The sequence below is a fragment of the Nothoprocta perdicaria genome, unplaced genomic scaffold (genome assembly GCF_003342845.1).
Source record: "Nothoprocta perdicaria isolate Ctin4 unplaced genomic scaffold, notPer1 scaffold_71, whole genome shotgun sequence".
Lineage (NCBI taxonomy): Eukaryota > Metazoa > Chordata > Aves > Tinamiformes > Tinamidae > Nothoprocta > Nothoprocta perdicaria.
This window is the reverse complement of record NW_020455988.1, coordinates 3,297,614-3,305,777: the sequence shown is the minus strand read 5'-3', so window position 1 is coordinate 3,305,777 and position 8,164 is coordinate 3,297,614. Positions and strand designations below refer to the sequence as shown.

The following is an 8,164-nucleotide window of genomic DNA, read 5'->3' as shown; positions in this document are numbered from 1 at the left end:
AGTCATTGCAGATACCCAGACTAATTGTCACCAGCTAAACCAAGCCCTGGAAGCAGAGATCTMATTTGTTATTGTGCTGCTCAAAAAGTCATCCTGAGTTACCAGCCCAGTCCCAGGCATCAGGATTCCCCTTGCGAGGACCTAGAAGTCAGGCATTACATGGTCTGAAAGCATTCAGACCATTCATTGGATCCGTCTCTGATCAGCACAAAATAGTTTTCATTCTAAAGAAAATTGATTGTATTACTTCGACCTTCCCAGATTCCCAAAGAATCAGATCTTTTTTCAGGAATATTCCATAAGAATCAAATACATCTGACCTGATAACAGTCTGATGAGCTGAAAGATTACAAATACTTTAGGAAATCACACTACCAATCATTTCCATAGTAGTAGCATAATCTTAGYATAGAGCCTATAAACCCCCTAAAACTACCTTGGTTGGGACTCAGTTGAGAATTTTGCTTGGAGAGAGGTTGTCTCCCATTCTTCTGCATGCTGTCAAATAAAGCAGAAAAAGACATGATGATCTTTTCAAAGATTCACACAGTTATAGTCATATATAGTATCAACAAAGAGGTTTTTCCAGATGGTATTCCCTTCAGGTCTGCTATAGATCCCTGGTATTACCAGTGCCACCTCCTGGTGCTGAAACATACTGAAATGCGCCAAAGAATAATAACCAGCCATGCAGGAGTGATGTTGTCAAAACAAAAAAAAAGAAACTTCACTTCCAAACTCCACCTTCAACCCTTTTTTGTTTTTTTCTCTATGGATTTTTTTCAAAGCGCTGTTTAATAGATAATTTAAAACTTGAATATACTTGTAACTCTAAACCAAGGAAAGGACAAGGAACCATCAAAGGCAAGAGGTTACCATGGTCCTTTTTACAAAGCTGAACCCAAAACAGGTGTATGCAGTTCAAATTAGTCAAAACRGAACATAAGAAAGATTAGGAGTTTAAAGTTGTATTTAGAAATATTTGTAGCTGTCTACGGATCTGCAAGACTAAGAAAATTCTTGCAGCATTAACAAAGCTTGGATACAAAACTTGAGATTTTGATTGCAGATTCAAGGCTGAGGATTTTATGTGTTCCCCCTTCCAGAGCATACAATTTATGTTGAGTTACCCCAGCACATCTTAGAAAAAAATAAATTGTGCATTCTTCATAAGAACCAGATGAATAGAGTATTAAAATGATGATATTTACTATAAACTGCACATTTTACTTTAAGTACATCTTCTTCCATCACTTTTATACCCTGGTTAGTAAATTGTCTTTCCTGCAGCATTTTAGACTATACTGGAGGAGGAAAAGTTTTTTTTTTTAAATGAACTGCTTTTTTCTTTTTTTTTCTTGGCTAATTCCTTTCTACTAGGCAGAATAATATAGCTATAATGGGGGTTATAGCCCCCCTCAAAATATTTATGAAGTAATATAGTCTAACATTATGAATGTCAAATAGCCTAGTCTCCTCAGACGAGTAAGCAGTGAGTCAAATGTTGAAAAACATGCTTAGCATTAGTGAAGCGCCATTTAAATAGGGAGCAGTATTGCCCAGGGCCCTCCGGAAAGACTGCCTGCCTTCTTCTTGAGGCGTTTTTTAACRAAGCACCACTAAAATCAGCAGATGAAAGAAGCAAGACCAGGACATGACAGAGTTGCTGACAGAAGGCAGAATAGGACTCAGTTTATGACTCTACCAACTTGCTCTTTCAAAGTGACCAAAGAAAAGCCATTTCTTCTGATACCAAGTCAGATGTGATCCTGGGGTTCTGTCTACCTCAATATCCCTACCAGAGTGGTACAAAAAGGTCCTTGTGCTGATAGTTTTTCCAAAACTCACTACAGACACAGCACTGATTACTTCTTGGGATGGATTGAATATTGGAGTATTTACAGAAATGAACTCCCCCAAAAGGCAGATGATGGGGAAAACCTACATATAACCATGAAAGCAATTGATGTTACACGTTCAATGCAGGCTCTGGTTTTTTTTTCAGCAATACTTTCCCATCTCYTCACTGTGTCATGCAGAATTTCACAGTAAGAGAACTCATATCTTTAGGTTGGAGAAAGCATCAATTCTGTCTTTATTAAATAAACTTCTGCTAATATTGTAGCACAGGGCAATGTTGCACCTAAAATGCAGCTGAACATGCAGCTTGTTTGCTCCAGGAGAGGGCAGTGGAACCCACATAAACTTTGTAGGGATGTGGCAAATCTGCATTGAGCTACTTCAGCAATGCCTGCTTAGTCAACCCAAACATTGACCTTGGTGGCAGAAGCACGAGCAGATTCAACAGGATGAGTATGAGCAAAGCTCCATATCTTGTAAGCACTGTAAATTGATTTGTGTTAGTGTTTCCTAGGAGAGGATTATGCAACTGCTTTCTCTGTCTCAGCTCATGGAGATGAAAAAAATGTCATCTGGAGGCGGCGTTTGCTTGCGTTTAGGTTAATAGGTCTCATTTGTTCTGTAAGCATTGAGGGAAGCAGAACCAATGGAGGAACTTGTAATTCTACTTTGTAATTAAGATAATGTGCCATGCCGGCCCTCAATCATATTTTTGGATGCTGCAGTATCCATGACACATCTTGGAGAGAGCACAGCTGTGATTAAACATTTTTGATAACCCATAAATATAACATTAGTTGCCTTGGTTAGGTTTCTGATAACATCATTCATTTCAGATCATTCAATTAGTGCAGACAAAGGGGCTCTTTCCAGGAGACATAATGTCATTGTCTCTGGAAAGGTACGTATTTCCCAATGACTGTTTATCACTCTGTAATTACAGTGCTGCAGCAGCCATTCTCTATATTATGAGGAGTCCTTTTTGTGCCCAAGGATCCAACAGTTCTTTGTTTTAATTTATTTTCCTCTTAAATACCTCCTGCTATTTAGGCAATAATTCCCTGTAAATCAATTGTTACCAGCAGTTAATGACTGGTTGGTTAATTAATAGCTGAAAGCAAAGCTGAGGGTGTTTGCTGTTCTAACAAACCACTAGACGTTAACTGGTATTATTGCTAACATACCCTATAATCAATGACTTCAGAAAGCTGCAACATAGCCTATGTATGATTTCAAGAAGGGACTAGCTGAGTTGCAACAGGTGGAGGCATTATTAAAATGCACTGACATGCTTGAAGCCATGTGTCCCTTGGCAGGTAGCAGATGAGATTCAGGCATGGAGGCCACAGCCTGAGGCTCCCATGGGGGAGCAAGCTGTGGGAGCAACCTCATCTTGCGCTGATGCAGCTTCAGCTGCAGCCTGAAGCGACCACTTAGGGGACCGCATGCATGAGCACGGCGTTCCACACTACGGGTGAGGTTTGCGCAGTCTGTGCTTGCCTTGCAGTGAGGAGAACCATTGCATAAGGGACAGGGTGTGCAGGCACTATGAGATTTTACGTGGGAAGGCTGCAGGGACTTTGAGCCTTTGGGAGAAAGGGCTCTTCCCAGGCTTGCCCCTGCTACCTCCCGTCTTGTTCCCTGTTGCCTGGGAGCACGGTCCTGCCTGAGCAGTTTCAGTGCATAAAGTCCCTGGGACTCCCAAACCTCATCTCACATGCACTGGTGGCAGCCACAGTCTTGCTGCTGAAATTCAGAGAACTGCACCATTGTAAGCAACATGACAAAAAGCCTTAGATTTGGTCATAATCAGAATCTGATTATTCAGAATATTTAGGGGTATCTCTGCTCTGACTGAGAACTGTATTAAGATGGTTTTAATGCAACAATCTGCTCTGGTTATCTCTTGAAGGGACAGGTTTCTCAGATAATCTCTTTTCACAACATTTTCATTTAATATTTATATAAGCCTGCTTTGTCTCTTAACTTTTGTAAAATGAGGTTTGATGTGATGCTGCCATGGAGAAAAAGGGAGAGTCTAAAGCAGGCAGTAACTAATGTTCACAGAAAGAATATGTGTAATGGACCAGCTGGCTTATTATAAACTAAAATACTGCAGTATCTTCAATACAGATGATGGTAACAAAGAATAAATGTTGACATTTTCGTGGTGAGCAATGCAAGATCATCAAATCAAACAATTTCTGGCATACAATCAAAGCACTGTTAAAATGGAAACTCTAGTGATAAGAACATTTTCACATTTTTTCCTGAGTAGAAATGTGAGACTGTATGAAACCTCATGGATAGAACTCCCTGCACTGACACTGACTTGTCTTAAAAGCAAACAAAACAACAATGCACATACATACACACACACACACACACCCCAATAAGGAGCATCGCTGCATARCCGTGCCAGCTCTTCTCACCCTGACATGAAATTAAGTTGTAAATTAAGATAATTTCTGCTTGTTCTCTCCATGACCAAGGAGAACAATTGATTATTACCTTATCCACGGTCACCGCTTGTATACTGGCAGTCTGCAGTCATTTTACTCTCTCAGCCTTCTCTTTCTTAAAGCAAACAAACCCAACTCCTTCAGCATCTCCTTTTTCTTTGTGCTTTGCACAATTCTACCTTCCATTTTCCACTCTATTTTCTTCRTTTTCTCTACATCAGTAATAAAAGGTAGCATCCAAAACTGAGTGCAATCCCCCAAGTGAAACCTCACCACAACTACAGACAGGGAAATAATTGTAGGCTCTGTCTTGAGTATGACACTCCTGTTCATAAATCCTAGAATGTGCACTGTTGACTCATATTTCATCTGTGATGCTCTGCAATCTTCCAGTCTTCTACAAACATACCATCAGCTCGCTCAGTGTTCATCTTTTAATCTCTGTGCAGCTTCTTCCCGAGCACAGCACTTCAGACTGTTCCTGGAGGGCTTTTGGTCAAATATTTGGAAATAATTTCTCCAAGTTAAGATCATTTCAAATTCAGGGCTTGTAGTATTTCCTAATTGTCATCCACAGGTTGTATTTGTTTACTTGTTCAGTTGTTAATAAAAAATATTTATCAGATTTGATATCTATTATCAGATTATTTTCAAATTATTAATTTATCAGATATGAGTAGGCTAAATGGCCTACTTGAAGTATCTTCCCTGGCAGTGATCTGTTGGTAGCTGTTGCTACAGAGCTATTTTTCAACAGGCTGTATACCTACCCCATTGCAATTATATCTATACCATATCCTTAGCCTGTCATCTATGTCAAAAAGCGTTACTAAAATCCAGCACTTCTGCATTCCCTGCATCCTCTTTATTCACCAGACAAGCTATTGTGTCAAAGAAGAATATTAGATTGATTTGACATCAACTATTCTTGACAAGCCTGTGTTTTCTCTTGTTGGTTTTCTTTATCACCCTATCAGCTGGCTGCTTACAAATTGATTGTTTAATGATTTGTTCCTGAATCTTTTAAGGACCTCAAATAGCCTGGCAGGTCTGTAATCCCCTTGGTCCTCCTTTTACCCTTTTAAAAATATAATACCCTGTGTTTGCCCTTCTTCTGTCTTCAGGGACCTCCTCTCTCCTCTATGAGTTCTTAAAGATAATCACTAATGGCTCGGAGATTGCTTCAGCTGACTCCTTAAGTACCGCAGGGTGAACTCCACCAGGCCCTGCTGACTTGAGTGCATCTATCTTATCTAAATATTCTTTAATCTGTACTTTCCCCTTCTAGTCTGTACTTCTGCCTCATTGTTAAAATTAAGTTTAAGCAGCTATTAGGTCCCTTGGTAAATGATACACTTTGTAATTCAAAACAATTAATTTTTCTGTAATACATTCTTTAATAGTTACCTAGGTTTGTATATTTATTCGCTATGTCAGGATTCCAGTACTCTTCCGCAATTTTTATACTCACTGATCCCCACTTGCTATCTGATAAGTAAAGGACACCATTACAGTGGATAGATGCATGGCTGAAAATGAAGTAGAGAGCAAATATTTGACCCAAATCACAGAACGGTTAAGATTGGAAGGGACCTCTAGATATCATCTAGTCCAACCCCCTGCTCCAGCAGGGACACCTAGAGCATGCAGCACAGGGTGGCATCCAAGCAGGTTTTGAAGATCTCCAGAGAAGGAGCCTCCACAACCTTCCAATGCTCCGTCACCCTCACAGTAAAGAATTTCCTACCCATATGGAGATGGGACTTCCTGTGTTTCAACTTATACCCATTTGCCCCTTGTCCTATCACTGGCCCGACTGAGAAGAGTTTGGCCCCTTCCTCCTTACATTCTCCCCTCAGAGAATGCTTTTTTTTTTTTTATTGTTTTTTAATTTTTTATTCAGAACTTCAGCATCTATTTATATGTATGTGTTGACTGCAAGAACGAAGGTTTCTATTTCTGCCTACATTCTTCCTAAAACCTTTGATTACATCTGCAGCAGTGACCATAGGCAAACCACTACTCTCAATCAACAGCTTCAGTAGTTAGAATTTGGACGTTTTTTAAGGCTATTTACTAAAACTGTCCCAAATTAGCACATACTAGGTCCATGCTTTTTTTTTTTTTTTTTTTTTTAATTAATCATCAAGACTTAACAAATTTATGCTGGGTTTTCCAAGCAAGTACTTTGTTGAGATCTGCTTTCTTTGTTGTATCAGCTATCAACTGGTGCTGTAATATCAAATATCTGAGCAATACCTGAAAGAATTTGCTACCAGATAAAACAATCCCTTTCCGATAGCACCTCAGCACTCACCTTCTCATTTCCTTCTTAGTCTCAAAACAGCACTGCAGGGTCCTTCAGCAGAGGAGTGTGGCTGACATCTACTCTTTGCTGCTTGTATGGAAGAGTTATTTTCAATCTGCTATACCTCACCTGATACAAACACTCCTTAAAAAGTCCTTTCCTCAGAGCTTTACTGCCATCCTAGTTTCTTAAGCCATCACATTCAGGGTTTTTCATCCCTTGTCTAGATTTTGAGTGAACCTTTGAGTTGAGGTTTTAATGATAAGTAACAAAATTAAGCAAATCTGACTGGAATTAGGAAATTCTCATTGCTTATTAGTAACTTTTGGAAGCATCACTATTTCTGGGGAGGCAGAGCTGCCCATAGAACTTCTTTCCCCAATAGAAGACACCCTAAATGGATCCCTTATCTTCTCTGCATGAATTTGCCTTTCAGATTATTCTCATTGTCCTGAGTAAGAGGCATTGGTTCAGTGCTTTCTACTGCTCTATTCCCAGTCTTTAGGAGTGGTGAATTTTCCAACTGTGCCAGGTGGAAACTGGCTTCTTCTAACCCCATGCTGCCACTGCATAGGACACTTAACTGACTCCTACAGCACATGGGCTGCTACAGTTTTTAAATGGGTCCCTGATCTGAAAAAGACCCTGCTACATCTTGGTCGTGAGACTCTATATGTGGAAGCAGATGCATGTTTGCAGATAATTGCAGTAAAGCTAATGTTTTCATTTGGGTTTTCAGAGAGGCACGAGACAAAATATAACATGGTCAAATTTGTGTTATCCAAAAACAGTACTAACAGAATAAATCAATGGAGTTTTTCAAGCTTCTGTGAAAGCTGTGTATTTTGAGCTATATCTTGAAAAAAAATCTATTTATAACAGGCTCCTGATTAAAACTCCTTATTATAACATGATAGCATGTTAAAGATACAATCAGACTCAATTCTCCTTGTGATTGAGGCCATACAACTGAATGATAGCATTCTTCTTCAAAKAGTCACACAACGAATTATAGAAGAACAGAGTCTAATAAGTAGGAAAGGAACAATTCTACATCAAGGGAGAGTGAAAAAAAACTAGAGTAGACAAGGAATCCAATTTAGCTGGTACTGATCACTTTTTTCAGCAAAAAAAAAAAATACTACTAAATAATCTCTCTCCATTTGAAAGTTACCTTGCTAAAAGTTAGTTTGTCACTGTAAAACAGATAGTAGCTTGCGTTACAAGTCTCTTATCTACATATCGCACACAGTCACAATACCTATTCCATACAACAATATCTATTCCATGTGTTGATGATAATGATTCCAAATAATTAAAAATGCTATGTGCATTACTCAGGTTTCCTTCCTCTAACACTAGCAAACTAATTATCAAAAGTATTGTGCTCCTTTATATGTTGAGGTAAAACATTTGAGTTAACAGTTTGGTAGACTGCCTAAGCACTATGATTACATTTATTTCTTATTGTTTGGTATATATTGTCTTTCAAGTCACTGAAAAAAATAATTATATRAGCATCACATTTTTAATG

General features: G+C 38.9%; 1 long non-coding RNA gene across 1 annotated transcript in view; it reads right to left on the bottom strand.

Annotated features, from left to right (window-relative positions):
- Nucleotides 1-467: 467 nt before the first annotated feature.
- Nucleotides 468-8,164, bottom strand: part of LOC112957294 — a 36,751-nt gene continuing 29,054 nt past the window's right edge. The window contains exon 4 of the long non-coding RNA XR_003251193.1: nt 468-498. This is a non-coding gene — a long non-coding RNA (uncharacterized LOC112957294). The remainder of the gene's footprint in view (nt 499-8,164) is intronic.